The sequence below is a fragment of the Ornithorhynchus anatinus genome, chromosome 8 (assembly GCF_004115215.2).
Source record: "Ornithorhynchus anatinus isolate Pmale09 chromosome 8, mOrnAna1.pri.v4, whole genome shotgun sequence".
Lineage (NCBI taxonomy): Eukaryota > Metazoa > Chordata > Mammalia > Monotremata > Ornithorhynchidae > Ornithorhynchus > Ornithorhynchus anatinus.
Window position 1 is genome coordinate 38,764,476 of NC_041735.1, and position 16,062 is coordinate 38,780,537.

Here is a 16,062-nt window from a genome sequence, read left to right on the forward strand (position 1 = left end):
GCTTCTCCAAAAAAATTAGTCTAGGTCCTTAAATAAGAAACAATCTGTGTAAGATTAAGCAATTTGGAACTAAAAAATAACTAAGCAGCCACTTCACATGATCAGGATTTAAAAAGGAGACCCTTAAAAAAGTGTTGCCAACCACTGAGGGTAATTTTTATAACAGTATGAATAAAAAAGTACTGACTTTCAAAACTGTTTTTAAGTGACAAAGAGCAGGCATGATGCCGGGGTTGTGTGGAGCATGTGATGGGGAGGGAGGAAGCAAGGAGGGTACATGGCAATGTTCACACAGGAGCAGCAGCAGGGTGGACTCACAACAAATTCCACATTCAAGCACCTTATGCTTAATTGGGATGTAGAAGCCCAGTGGTACTGGCTAAGGCAGCAATGTTGACCCCAGAATTTTTCCTGCCACTAACCTGGTGTGACAGCCCCCAATATTTATCAATACTGAAATATTTTATTTTTTTACAGGTCTTATGGATATAACTAACCCTCCACAAATTTAAGGATGACTGACAACTCTGACTTAAATTCTGTCTTTCTCCAACACTATCATAAAGGAATTATACCACAGCAAAATTTATGGCTGGGCTCCCCACCTATGAATTGCGGTTATTCAGGAATACTAATGAACTGTCGATGACTAGATTCAACAGTTGGTTTTTTGAAATGAGTGCTTCCCCTTGCTTTTTGTTTTCTTTTAAAAAATGGAATTTATTAATAATAATGTTGGTATTTGTTAAGTGCTTACTATGTGCCGAGCACTGTTCTAAGCGCTGGGGTAGACATAGGGGAATCAGGTTGTCCCAAACGGGGCTCACAGTCTTAATCCCCATTTTACAGATGAGGGAACTGAGGCACAGAGAAGTTAAGTGACTTGCCCACAGTCACACAGCCAACAAGTGGCAGAGCTGGGATTCGAACTCATGAGCCCTGACTCCAAAGCCCATGCTCTTTCCACTGAGTCATGCTGCTTCTCTGTCAAGCTCTGCTCTAAGCATGGTATGGTGCAAGTTAATCAGGTTGGACAGAGGCCCTGTTCCACATGGGGCTCACGAAAAGTATTGAATCCCCATTCCCAGTGGAGGAAACTGAGGCACAGAGAAGTTAAATGATTTGCCCAAGGTCATACAGCAAGCAACAGAGCCGGAATTAGAACCTAGGTCCTCTCACTCCTAGGCCCGTGCTTTTTTCCTTGCTAGTAGTAATAATAATAATAATGATGATGATGGCCTTTGTTAAGTGCTTGCAATGTGCCAAGCATTGTTCTAAGCACTGGGATAGATACAAAGTAGTCAGGTTGTCCCACCATAGGGGTTACAGTCAATCCCCATTTTACAGATGAGGTAACTGAGGGCCCAGAGAAGTGAAGTGACTTGCCCAAAGTCACATAGCAGACAAGTGGCGGAGCCAGGATTAGAACCCAGGACCTTCTGACTCCCAGGCCGATGCTCGCTCTACTACGTAGCAGTACCGGTGATTCCTATAGGTGTCTAAAGGTTAAAGTACATTTCTCCCTCCGGTTGAAACAAAATAAATGGCAGTTTAGAAAAACTCCACAAATTTGTATAGCAAATGGCAAAGTCACTGGATAATGTTCCTAAAACATTGGTCATATGCGGCTGTTTCTTTGAATTCCCATGCTAGCAATTCCCCGGTTCCTCACCAGTGACCTCATGCACTATGTAATTACAGAGATATGATTAAGTGAAGTTTGGGAGGAGGTTGGGGGCTACTTAATGACCTAGAAGAAACACTCTGTAGCGAATGGGGAAAAAGCCAAATGCTCAATTTATGATTTGATGACTAAGGGTAAAAATGGATTTTTAGCAATTGTATTTCCCTCCCCGACTAAAACCACAAAGATTTTTACCCTTAAACTCCAATCCCAAAAGTAGCTTACTGAGACTGGGTGAACCTTCTTTCAGGTAAAAAAAAAAAAAGAGTTAAGCATTTCCTAATTTTCTCTCCCATTGCACACCCCAAAAATCAAGGATTTTTTCTCCCCAAGATATATTCCCCTTCCTGCCACCCCAACATTTCTGTGCGAATCTGAGCACCAATGTGCTTCTCATCTTCCGTAACAATTACATACATACCTTCCTTACCCCATCATATAAGCATCACACCCTTACATATGCCATAACTTATGCACATAGTCCATTTTCCTTCTTCCTCCTGTCTGCAAATTAATTTTGTGCCTAACTGTAAACTTCTTGAGGACAGGGATCATGCCTACTTACTCTGTTGTAACTCTCTCAAACACTTAGTAAACTGTTTTAAACACAAGTAGGTGCTCAATAAATACAGCTGATCGATCTACTCAAGAGAGGGCTGCTGGGATGATTTCATTACGAGTTGGCAGGTGGGATGATTGCGAAGCAAAACGTTCAACTCCTAGGCAGAAATTATGATCTACCCCATTTTACAGTAATTTATAACAAAAGGGACGACTGGGCCTAATGGGGAAACTGATGTATAACCTTGGAGGAAAGGTTATATTAGAATGTGAATCAGGGCTGGAAGTACAGGAAAAAACAAAAGTTATACACAGAAAGGGGGTTAAAAAAAGTTATTCAAGAGCTAAAAAAATTACATGAATATGTAAAAGAGAAGCATAGAGGACCATAAATAATTCAAGGACCTGTTACTGAATAAAAGTAAAGGTCACGATGGTTGGGGAGGAGGGAAAAGGGAAGGGAAAGAAAAAGTGAGGGAAAGGGAGGGAGAGAGGGGAAACAGCGTGTCTTAGCAGGAAAGGGAGAAGCGAGATATTTTGCTTTTTGTCCACAAGAAAGAATGATCAAAGAACAAGGCCTTATGTTGATAAAGGTTCTTCCTTTGAATTCAAACTGTTTTATGCTACTCTTTCCCCTCCTCAGAGTGTCCTTATGAAGTAGACTGGGGTCAGAGTCCAGTGTCTCCATTTTCCCTGTGAGAAAAGACCATGAAGATTTGAGGAGATTGCATAGGTGGAGGGACCTTGGGGCCTAGACTCCAAATATGGAGGGGTTGTGCAATGGATCAAATCTCAAGCATAAAGTTGACCATCAAAGCAGATTTACTGTTTCTGAACCAGCTGAAGCCTGTCAAAACTGACAATGGTCAGTCAGTCAATCGCATTTATTGAGCACTTAGTGTGCAAAGGACTATACTAAGCACTCCTGAGAGTACAACAGATACATTTCCTGCCCATAATATGCTTACAATCTAGAGGGAGAGGCAGACATTAATATAAATAAATTACAGATATGCACATCAGTGTTGTGGGGCTGGGTGGGGGGGAAATGAATAAAGGGAGCAAGTCTAGACGATGCAGAAGGGAGTGGGAGAAGAGGAAAAGACAGGGAAGGCCTCTTGGAGGAGATGTGTCTTCAAATAAGGCTTTGAAGGAGAGTAGGGTAATTGACATATGAGGAGGGAGGGTATTCCAGGGAGAGGGAGGTACAAAATATAACCTAAAAGTGACACCTGGATAAAATTAAACCATTCTGGAAGCAAGCGGCTAAGAAGGACTTTTAGAATATATATGAAGAACTTGTACTTTGAAAAATAAATGCCAAATTCCAGAAGAGCCTAACCTATGAGAGAAATACTAGAAGGAGGAGAGGAAGGAAAGCAATGAGGAGATGCTAGGGGAAGAAAAATGGAAAATTTCTTTAATCTAAGTCACCCCACCCCTTTCCAAGAAAGTAAAGGTCCCTTGAAGAAATATTCTTGAAAACAACCCTTTCCCACAGGTTGATCCCTGCCTCGATTTATTAAAGTAATGATTCAACATTTTCTAGTAACATCTCCCAAGTAAAGACTGAACTTTGCCAAACAATGATACTTAAGGAATGCTTACTGTGTGCAGAGCACTGTACTAAGTGTGTGGTAGAGTACAGTAGAGTTGTTAGACGCCACTGTCAATTAACAACTTCTTGAAATTTTCCTCCTCAAAGCCGAAAAGCTCTGCTATACCACGTAAAGGCCATGGAGCAATATTTCAAGAAGTCTAGAAAATGGAGATAAATGCCCTCTGCTGTTAGGCTTGTCATTCATCACTTCTTCCCTTCCACCTATAAGTCTAGTCTTTGACTCGAGGAATGAATTCCCAGAATTTCTGAAGGAGTGAACTTTGACAAAGGAATGTAAGGAAAGGCACGTAGCGAGATGGCAATGAGGAAGAAACTAAAAGATCTTTGAAAGGAGCAATAGAAGGTGACTCCATTTCCAATGTAAGATTTGCTTGACCACAATAAAAAACCCCTCAAAATAAACCTGATCTGGAAAGAGCAAAGGAAAAAAGCACAGTGAGAGAAATAGGTAAAGGAGTTCATCCACCAGATATTTATAGGCAATAGATCTGGCTGAAGTGACTTGCCCAAGGTCACACAGCAGACAAGTGGCAAAGCCGGAACTAGAGCTCATGACCTTTTGACTCCCAGGTCCGTACTCTATCCACTAGGCCATGCTGCTTCTCCATGTTAACCTTCATGATTATATTTTCAGGACTTTAAGAGGATTGGGACCATCTCCCATTTACATCAAGTCACAAGATACTAGTGAAAGGTCTGACAATCTCTGACTCTTTCCAATCTCTAAGCTCTGAAAGGTATGGATTTCTCTTGGACATTAAATTGTGTGCTAGAAGTGTTGATAACTGATGAATTGGAACCCAGTGATTACGCCAATAACCGTGTTTTCCAAGACAGCAGCATTATTTAGAAAAAGGGTTTTCCAGTGAGAAATGAAAATGAAAGACTTTTCCAACTAGAGGGGATTTCTAAGATAGATTTGACTCAATTCCTCTGTCTGGTGGGAATGCATGAGTTAGGTTGATTCCTTTGTTCAATAAACAACTCAACAACAGCCATATTTCTTAAGAATAAACTTTCCATGAAGATCTACAAGAGAATCTCTTATTTGTAAACCAAATTTAAGAAACAGGATTTTATCATTCTGTTCCTAACTCTAAAGACTAAACATTCCCTTAGAAATGCCTACTTTTTTATTTTATCTTAATTTACTTCATTTCTTCTTCCTCTTCCAAAAATTATCTTCTAATAAGCTTGAGGGAAGTGTTCATCTTCAGGTAGTGATGCCAAGGTGCTTTATCTCTGCAAGCCAGTAGCAGAGGTGAAAATTTCACACTGATCTTGGATCTTAATCAAGTTGAACTTCCTCTCAAACCATCAATCCCAGGAGCCCTACCTGTTGCCGATCCTTTGGCTGATTCCTTCTGGTCCCTCCTCCACAGCACAAGGCAGGAAACAAGAGAAGTCACCCAATATAGAGAAATTCAAGGATTAAACTTGGAATTCAATCAAATTCCAGCTTGTCTGTATTGCAGAAGAACTGCTCACTAAACCCAGCAGTACAGATCAATACTGCAAGGTATTTAATCTGAGGCAAATGAATGAATAAGGACAGAGTTTTCTGCATTTTTAAGAAAAAACCTGTCCCTACTTGGAAAGCCATATTAAATGCTATAACATCTCCAAAGAATGCCACCCCCTCTCCAAAAAAATAAAAGATCTCTTTCTACAAGGCCACAGACACTAATGTAAATAAATTACAGAAATGTAAACAAGTTCTGCTTGGCTGAGGGTGGGGGAATATCAGGTCCTTAAATAATAATAATAATGGTGGTATTTGTTAAGAGCTTACTATGTGCCAAGCCCTGTTCTAAGCGCTGGAGTAGATACAAAGTAATCAGGTTGTCCCACTTGGCGTCACAGTCTTAATCCCCATTTTACAGATGAGGTAGCTGAGGCCCAGAAAAGTTAAGTGACTTGCCCAAAGTCACATAGCTGCCAGATGCATAGACAAGGCAGAAGGGAGAGGGTGCAGCGGGAAAGAAGGCTTAATCGGGGAAGAAGACATGATTTTAATGGGCCTTTGAAAATGGGGAGTGGCGATCTGCTGTATACGGAGGGGAAGGGAGTTTCTGGTCAGAGGGATGACGTGGAAAAGGGGTCAGCTTACAGTCTAGAGAGGGAGACAGACTAATATACATTAGAAGGTTTTGAAGTTGGGAAGAGTGATGATGATGGTATTTGTTAAGCACTTACTATGGGTCAAGCGCTTCTCCAAGCATTGGAGTAGATCAGGTTGGACACAGTCGCTGTCCCACAGGGGGCTCACATTCAATCCACATTTTACTTAACTCCTCCAGTGGTGAGGAGTTTCTGTTTGATGTGGAGGTGGTTGGGCAATGGCTGGAGGTTCTTGAGGAGTGAGGAAACAGGGACTAATGATTTTGTAGTAAAGTGATCCAGGCATCAGAGTGAAGTACGGACTGGAGTGGGGAGAGACAGGAGGCAGGGAGGTCAGCAAGGAAGTCAATACAGTAATCAAGCCGGGATAGGATAAATGCGGTAGCAGTTCATAATTGTAATAACAATAATAATTAGTGGTATTGGTTAAACATTTTCTACATGCCAAGCATTGCATTAAGCACTGGGGTAGAAACAAGCTAATTGGGTCCCACCTTAGGCATACGGTTTAAGTAGGAAGGAGAACAGGTATTGGATCCCCATTTTTCAGATGAGGTAACACCTGAGACCAAGAGAAGTCAAGTGACTGATCCACGGTCACACAGCACACAAGTGATAGAGCTGGAATTAGAACTGAGGTCCTCTGACTCCCAGCCCTGTGGTCTTTCTACTTGGCCACCTTACTTCTCTACTAGGGATTTTCATGGAAAGGAGTGGGGCTGGGGAAATTGCCTACTCCAGATCCCCTCTTCCAAGACAAGTGAAATCTTAGCTCTTGATAAACCAGTCAGAGAATCAGTCATTATTACCTACCTCCACAATTCAACAGCGGTTGAACATTTCCTCAGATTGGGAGGGGCACTGCAATGGCATCTTGTGGGGGTAAAAGTCTTGAGCAATTGCTATACAACAAGGTCAAAAAAAAGTGGCAAGGACCGCCTTCCACCTTACCTTGAAGTGGAATGGGAAGGAGCCTTCAAACATGCTTACATCCTCACGGCCCATCAGTTCTGCCGTTTCCCACCATTTGTTTCTTCTTGCATGCTGAAACTCTCCCAATCACCAACTGCCAGAGAGCCAAAGGAAATACATCAAGTCAAGGTGCTGCTAATCCAATTACTGTATCTCCCCCATCAATTTCTTGGCTGATCTCAGGCTGATCAGAGCTTTCCTCTGAAGTGCTTTCGGTATACACTGGTAGGTACTGCTATCCTGAGCACTGATGAGTTGAAAACAAATTTTTAAGTAGCAGAAATCCAAGAAAGTGTTTTAAATGAAGGAGGCATGCTAATACTGGAAATTTACTGGAATGCTCTTTTGCCACACTCAATATCAGCTCCAAATCCACAATCAATAGGTTTGAGTACTTATAAAACGTTCAGGACACTGTATAAAGGATTTGGAAAAGTTCAAAAGAGTGAGACATACTCCCTGCCCTCAAAGAGCTTTCAGACTAGCGGGGATGACAGATACCAAAATTATTATGTCTATGGAGAATAACAGAGTACATGATATTGAATCGGACCTACCCAGGTTTGGCTCTTAAGGGCTTAACAAATAGTAGAATTATTTTTATCTTCCAAAGTGCTAAGAAGGGTTGTGGTCATTTAAGTGCTTAAATAGTGAGGGCAATGGAGCATAGTAGTTGGGGGATATGAGGTGGGGAGATTAGAGACTAAATCAGACAAGGCCTCCTGGAAGAGATGTGATCCCAGAAGGGGACCAGAGATGAGGAGAGATGTGGCCTTTGAATATGAAGGGGGAGGAAATTCCAATCAGCAGGATGGCATGAGCAAGAGGTCTGCAGCAAGAGAAACACTATCAAGGCACAATAAGTAGGTTTAGTGAGAGGAACGATGTTTGTGAGCTGGGGTGTAGTAAGATATTTATTGAGCACTCAAATGTACTAAGTACTGAACTAAGTACTTGGAAGAGTACAAAAGAAGCATGAACCATGCTTCTTGTCCACATGGAGCTTTCGCTCTACAGAAAGAGACAGAAAAATATTTATAAATGGGTTAATCAAAGTAAAGGGACTGGACATACATATGAATATACATGCTGAAGGGCAGCCTAAATCCAATCAATGGACTCAATTGAGCTCTCACAGTGTATAAGAGCTAGAGGTGGCTGATGGGCTGATGTGACTTGGCTTTGGGGAGTTAATCTGGAGAGGTTTACTGAAAAAGGTGGGGTTTTAGGAAGGCCTTTAAGGTTGGTCAGGGTTGTGATCTATGAGCTTCTGTAACTGAAACCCAAAACTGAAACCATAAGCATTGGGGATGAGTGGCAGAGCAATGAAGGCCACAAGCAACCTGGGGAAAGTGCCCTTCAATTAAGGTTTCTTCCTGGTATGTCAGCTGCTGTCCAAACAGTGTTGTCATTTTATATTCCTGCTGAGGCTCAGAATTAGGCAGTTAGATTATTGAATGATTAAAAACAAAAATTCCCTTAGTGTTCAGTAAGTAGACAGGATCTCTATAGGTCTCAAAAAATTCTGAGTTACCAAGTGTTGGGCCCACAGAAAGAAAGGGGAGAAGAAAAGAAGTCTGAAACATGTCATTTCCATCAAGTGAAGAATTTACTACAGAAGCAGCATGGCTTAGTGGAAAGAGCCCGGGCTTGGGAGTCAGAGGTCATGGGTTCTAATTTCAGCTCCGCCACTAGTCTGCTGTGTGAACTTGGGCAAGTCACAATTTCTCTGTGCCTCAGTTCCCTCATCTGTAATATGGGGATTAAGACTGTGAGCCCCATGTGGGACAACCCGATTACCTTGTATCTACTTACTTTGTATCTACCCCCCGCACTTAGAATGGTGTTTGGCACAAAGTAAGCGCTTACATACCATAACTATTACTATTATTATTCCTTTATTCATTGACTTGCAACCTATTTGGCTAATCCAGCACACATATCCACACACCCCATTCCTTCCTCCCTCTACAGTCTGACTACCAGAGGACCGAGGCTGAATATCTCCCTCTATATAACTCCCTTAGGGGTAAGAAAGAGAGCAGAGGGGGAGTGCGAGTGAAAGCAATGGATGGAGATGGATATGCCTGGCAGTTAGGAAGTGGAGGAGACCATCCCAGATCAGTTAGTTAGTTACCCCAAGGTAGGCCCACAAGTTCTAGACACACCTCATAACCTTTAGACAAACATGTAAAAATATGCCACTGCCTATTCAGACCCACTCTAGGGCACCAATTTGAGGGACATAGTTCTACCGGCATCTCTTTTTGAATCTTAAAAAAACTTGCTTTCCACATTTAGCACTCTATGATCCTACCCGATGATTTGAGGAGTCTGAAAACTAAAGACCTGAGCTAGAGCAGTCCTTTGGGCCTAAAAATCCCTGTTCTTGCCTCCATGTCCTTTAACATTCACAATATCATCAGCTGGGCTTAGGAATTGCCTCCTTTCTCTGTTCACAGCATAAGAATTCCTAAATGAAGATTCTCAGAGCTTTCTTTCGTTGATCTGCATTTTGCCCTCTGCCCATTCAGCAGCCCTAGGACTGCCAGAGGTGGCTTCGGTAATAGCACTGACTTGCTACTGCTAAGACCAGACATTTTCATGAGCAGATAATTCCAAGTTCCAGGTGGAAAACTACTGTGTGTGTGTCCAAGTCTTTAGTTAAAAATGTTGGGCTGTGCAAAACAGCACTGGGTCTTAGGCACAGTCCTGAGTTCCAGAAGGGGCTCTATAACATGGCACCAAATGCCACTTGGTGAACTGAAACAGCATCTTAATCACTTGTGATTAAGCAACCCCACTGAAGAAAATTTCTTAAGAAATCATTTGAGATGGCTAACTCCCCCAATAGAGAACCCTCATGATTTAGGAGAACACAAACTCCTACTTGCCAATAAAAGAAAAGAAGATGGATGCTTTGGGTCTCACACTCTGAACTGCTTATTCAGAAGCTTCTCTTAAAGAAGAACATTTCAGACGCTCGTGAGGAATGAGGGCTTAGAACTGGGCATTACTAGGGAGTGCTGTTATGTAATTGACTCTGACCTGCCCTCTGTATCTAGAAGCAGTAGGGTTAACAAGTTTTATTTTCCTAACTGGGAGTTGCCAGAGAAATGTAAGGGGCACAGAATTTGTCTGTATCACTGATACTCCCCCTTCCCAGTACTACTCAAAGGACTGAGACAAACGAAGCTGTTCAAAATTACTAGGACCTGTGATTTTCTTTGCAGTAACTCGTAAGGCTCTCAGGTACCCTTGTTCAATATGTGCTCAGGCACAACAGGAGAGCCAATCCCTAAACTGGGAAAAGATAACTGGAGGGAAGAGGTTAGCCAAAAAGAGTCTCCTCCAGACAGATGTCTGGAGACTCAAAGCTCCCAATCCTTCTGACCCATATTTGAGGAACTTTCAGCAAATATTGGTAGACTGTAAACTCCTTGGGGGCAGGGCTCACATCCAACTTTGTTGTGTTGCATTTAGTACAGCACTATGCACAGAGTAAGTGCTCAGTAAATACCATTGATTTTAAAAAAATATATATTCAGAAGGTCTTTTCGGTGGGGAAAAGGCACTAAGGATTTCTACAGATTTTTTTGAGAAGCAGTGTGGCTTAGTGGCTTATAGTACAGGACTAGTTCTCAGAAGACATAGGCTCTAATTTCAGCTCTGCTACTTGCCTCTTGCGTGACTCTGGGCAAGTCACTTAATTTCTCTGAGTCTCCGTTTCCCCACCTATAGAGGTGAAATACCTGTTTTTCCCTCCCACTTAAAACTGCGAGGCCCCTGTGAAACAGAGGCTGTGTCTGATCAAATTATCCTGTAGCTACCCCAGTGCTTAGCACTTAGCAAATGCTTAACAAATATTGGAATTATTATATCCACTATGACATTATTAATCAGAGAGTTAAACCAGAGGAGAGTTAAACCAGAGGACCATGTAAGACTACCTAAAAGTGCTCAGAAATTCTTAATCATCATTTGCAAAAGGCAAACAGAACTGGAAAGCTAGAACATAATTCCATTTCAATGATAAAGACTATTCCAATTTAATAAATCTGAGTCTGCTACTCATGTGGTTCTTTGTGGCTGGAGGCTGACAAAGTTATTTGTAATCTTAAAAGGTTGCTTGTCAAGAGTCTGCCCAGTTACTGGCCAATTCCACAGAGGCTCTTACAAAAATTCCCATAGACGGCAACGACATCTACTGGTAAGGAGGGCAGAATTTATCATTTGCAGACTTTGCAATGACATTGAGCAAGGCCCTTGCGATGATTTTTTTTTTTTTAAGGGATCCTTTGTTCCTTTCTTTTCCTATAACAAATTGCTAGCATAGTCTGGAGTATAATTACCCAATCCCGAGCAACACAAAGTTACTTCCATCAGAATCTCTCTTCCAGTAGACTTACCATTTGTGAACAGATGGCAGGCAACTCAATATGGCTAGTAATGCACCTTTTCAGTAGAAGCCTTCAGAGAAGCAGCACGCCTTCCTCCCCACCAAAAAATCTTAACCCTAAATGGACTGTGGGATGTTTACCATTTCTTCTCTTTCATGAGCCCCTGATCAAGGTAACTTTCCATTTATCACACTCATGACATAATGCTAATCAACTCTGACAAATAGCCTTAAATTTATGCCCTGGGGCACAAGCTCTACCTCTGTTACCGAAAAGGCAGTCACCATGTGTAGATCTGATTCTGGTGTCACAATCGATGCCCGCCGTCTCCTAGATCCAACCCACAGCAATGGCACCAGGGAAGGAAATCCAAGGCACTGGACTTTTTGAAGTTGCTTTGATGGTGACATTAATTTGCTTATAGGTTGAGGATCAGAATCTGGTCCTCCAGATAAATAAAATTACAGGACCCACTTCATGAATTTCCAAGTCTGCGTTGTGTTCTCAACACAGAACCTTCTGTGTTCACAGAATCAATGTCATCCAACAGCCATACTTTCCTGCTTTTTAAACACCAAAGTATTACTTTACTGACAAGGAGCTACCTTTATGCCTTCCACTCTAAGCCTTCACTGGCACCTCTGACAAGCTTCTAGCATTTTGCTTTCTTTTTTCTCAGCAAAAATTCACCCAAAATTAGATCTCCCCTCACAGTTGGCCAGTAACAATAAATTCCCTTCTCTTTCACCAGACCAAAGCTTCCTTTTTTAACTCCGTTAACTGATGAATTCTCAGAACTGTATGCCCTTGAAGAGGTTGTCTCTCTCAAGTCTCAGAAAATCCCAAACTGTCTCTCTCAAGTCTCAGAAATTTCCAACAGCCAGATAAAGTTACCTTTCCTAAGGAACCAGTTAACAGGAAGTTTAGAGTTCTCAAAGGGCTTCGATCAGCCCACTGGGACAGGGCATCAGGTGAGATCAGTTTCCAGCAGTTAGGGATCACCATCACCGGGGTTGTTAGAGTAACTACTGTTTGCAAACCGAGAAATACAATGGGATCTTTTTCAAGGTAGCAATTTCTAACCGGTAATAATCAGATGACTCCAACAGGATTGGTTCAGATAGGAAACTCTTCAGCAGACAAACTGCTGTTGACATCTAAAAGGAGGCTTTCCTCTCAGGACTGTTTGCCCCCTTCTCTGTGTGAGGGGGCATTTTCTGAGCCATTTTCTTAAACTTTTATTTTTTTGGAACGTGTGCCTTGGCGCATTTTTTTTTAAAGGTCGCCTAAAAGACAACAGTGTCAGTGGCACTTTCTAGGGGGGTTTGATGGCAACCGAAAGCTTTTTTTACCCCCCATGTAAATTACTTTACAGGATTAAGGAGAGAGTTGAGCTACCTTAGACAGTCTTTTTTTTTTTCCTCCATCACAGCTTGCTCATTACCTTGAATGTAGCTACCAAATGGCTTCGGTATAGCCAGACAGCCTCTTTTTAAGACTAGGGCAATTAACCAGCTACCCCATATTTTCATGTACGGTCCTCTCGACGTGTCACTCTCTCTTGCAGTTCGCTTTAGAATGTTTATCGGTGACAAGCCAAGTTGCATCTACAATTTTTTTTCCAAACATTTACCGGGTCGCATTTTCAAATAAATAAAAAAAAATAATTTAGCAGCCTAGCTTCACCGGCACATTCGGGCATTTAGCTTAGGTTAAATTGTTGTATATTAGCTGAAAAGGATCTCTCTCGACACACCACGCTTTGTTAAATGACGGTGACTAGTGAAAGAAGATTACCGTTTTTTCCTACCCAAATTCCCCTGAAGATACCGCCTTTCTTCTACCTTACATTTCAGCATTTACCGGACTGGCTGCATCTCCGAGTCACTTTGCAGGGAAATAGGCTTGGCAAAAAAAGTGACATTACATTTTTCCTGGTGATAGGCACTACTGCATTCGTCTCAGCCTCTCTCCCCCTCCCTCCACAACCAGGGAATTTTCCCAGAGCCGCTTTTTAACCCCATCGTTAACAATAAAGACGTTAGCCAAAAAAAAAAAAAATAAAAATCTAACCGCTTACCGCTCTTTTCTTTAACTCCCCAGATGTTTCAAAGACATCGCTTGAGCACACTAAACGAAGGCAGCTGCCGAGCTACAAGCTGGGCTTCCAAGTTGTGTTTTTTAACCCCCGAAACCACATTAGGGGAGAAGAAAGGAGGCGGGAGGGGAAGCCAAGGCGCCCAATGGCAATGATGAGCCCTTCCCGCTGTCCTTTCAGGCTGGGGCTACTGGTCGGGAGGAAACAATAAGCTCCCTCCCCCAGCTGCAGAGCATTTCAGAAGGCTCGGTGCCGATGATGGGGGTGTGGGGGTTAAACGTTTACTACGTGCCCAGCACTGCTCCAAGCGCTGGGGGAGATGCAGGGGTGTAAAATGAGAAATATGAGCATAAAGAGCCTTACCTTAGGAGAAGGGCTGCCGCTGCCTCGGATGGCTGGATGGAGGGAAGGATGGATGGATGCATTCACAGACAGACAGACAGACAGACAGACAGAGAGGCTGGTGTTCTTTGGGCTCTGGGAGCAGGGGAGGAAGCCAATCGCACGTGTTGCCTCGCCTCGCTCACGTGCCGGGGCTTGCCCAATGGCCCGAGGCCCGTTGGCTACAGTTGCCAGCTGGTCCGGGGGCTGATCCCGTGCTTTCATCCATCCATTCATTCAATAGTATTTATTGAGCGCTTATTAGGTGCAGGGCACTGGACTGGGCGCTTGGAATGGACAACTGGGCAACAGAGAGGGACCGTCCCTGCCCAACGATGGGCTCACAGTCTAAAAGGGGGCAGACGGCAAAACAAAACAACATCATCAAGATAAATAGAATCATGGAGATATACACCTCGTTAACAAAATAAATAGAGTAATAATAAATGGATGGGGGGGAGGGAGGGAGGGAGGGAGCAGCTCCGGCTGGTCCCGAGGCCCAGGCTCAGCTCGAGGAGATCCGAGCAGGAGGAGCAAGAGCCAGAGGGTGTGGGTTCTAATCCAGCCAGCCGCCGCTTCGGGCACTCATTAAGTCGATTGATAGACTGTGAGCCCGTCATGGGGCGGGGAGGGTCCCTCTCTGTTGCCCAATTGTCCATTCCGAGCGCTCAGTCCAGTGCTCTGCACAGAGTAAGCGCTCAAAAAATACTGCTAATAATAATAATAATATTGGTATTTGTTAAGCGCTTACTCTGTGCAGAACACTGTTCTAAGCGCTGGGGTAGATACGGGGTAATGAGGTTGTCCCACGTGAGGCTCACAGTCTTCATCCCCATTTTACAGATGAGGTAACTGAGGCCCAGAGAAGTGAAGTGACTTGCCCACAGTCACACAGCTGACAAGTGGCAGAGCCGGGAGTCGGACCCATGACCTCTGACTCCCAAGCCCAGGCTCTTTCCACTGAGCCACGCTGCTTCCCAATAATGTTGGTATTTGTTAAGCGCTTACTATGTGCAGAGCACTGTTCTAAGCGCTGAGGTAGATACAGGGTCATCAGCTTGTCCCACGTGAGGCTCACAATCTTAATCCCCATTATGAAATGAATGAATAAATGAATTGAGCGCTTACCGTGTGCAGGGCACTGGACTGAGCGCTTGGGAAGGGCAAGTGGGTGACAGAGAGGGACCGTCCCTGCCCCACAAAGGGCTCACGGTCTATAGAGAAGCAGTGTGGTGCAGTGGCAAGAGCCCGGGCTTGGGAGTCAGAGGTCATGGGTTCGAATCCCCACTCGGCCACTTGGCAGCTCTGTGACTGTGGGCAAGTCACTTTACTTCTCTGTGCCTCAGTTACCTCATCTGTAAAATGGGGATTAAGACTGTGAGCCTCACGTGGGACAACCTGATTACCCTGTATCTACCCCGGTGCTTAGAAAGTGCTTGGCACATAGTAAACATTTAAATATCATCATTATTATTATTATTATTATTCATTCAATTGTATTTATTGAGCACTTACTGTGTGCCGAGCACTATGCTAAGCACTTGGAAAGTACAATTCGGCAACAAATGAAGACCATCTACCCAACAAGGGGGTCACGGTCTAGAAGAAATGTCTGGGGACTAGAGTGATAATATGAGCTCGAATTTGCATGGCACTTTTTCCAGTGTGCTTTCACACTGATATTATCTCATTCAATCTTCACCCCGTCTTGTGAGTCGGCTGACACAGGTATATCTCCGCTTTACAGACAAAGGTAGCAGGCACGGGATTAAATGACCTGCCCGGAGTAATATAGCAGGACTTTAGCAAAACCGAGACTAGGACACGGGTTCTAATCCCAGCTCTGTGCTTGTCTGCTGTGTGAGGAGTCACTTGACCTCTCTGTGCCTCAGTTACCTTATCTGTAAAATGGGGATTGAGACTGTGAGCCCCACATGGGACAACCTGATTACCTCATATCTACACCAGGGCTTAGAACAGTGCTTGGCGCATAGTAAGTGCTTAAAAAATATACCATCATTATCATTATCAGTCCCGAATCTCAGACCTGTGCTTGGTTCGGAAGTAGTCCCCCATCACTCCCGAGTGCAGTGAGATAGGAGATCTTTTCTGAGGGGAGACACGCCAACTCTTGTCAATCCCCACAGGTTTCGATCTACTCTAGAATATAGTCATGTCATCACGTAATGAATCAACTGTGGTTCTGATCATTTTCGTTATTAAC

The 16,062-nt window shown here is 43.3% G+C and overlaps 1 protein-coding gene across 3 annotated transcripts in view; it reads right to left on the reverse strand.

Moving 5' to 3' along the window:
* Positions 1–13,954, reverse strand: part of TMEM108 (transmembrane protein 108) — a 209,404-nt gene extending 195,450 nt beyond the window's left edge. Inside the window, exons 1-2 of one of the 3 annotated variants that reach the window (XM_029070128.2) lie at positions 13,821–13,954; positions 6,939–7,053 (exon numbers count right to left, since the gene is read on the reverse strand). The gene's annotated coding sequence lies outside the window, so the exon portion shown is untranslated. Of the gene's footprint in view, positions 1–6,938; positions 7,054–13,439; positions 13,580–13,820 lie in introns of those variants that run through there. The other 2 variants (XM_039912966.1, XM_029070129.2) reach the window with 2 other exon arrangements.
* Between the last annotated feature and the right edge of the window lie 2,108 nt (positions 13,955–16,062).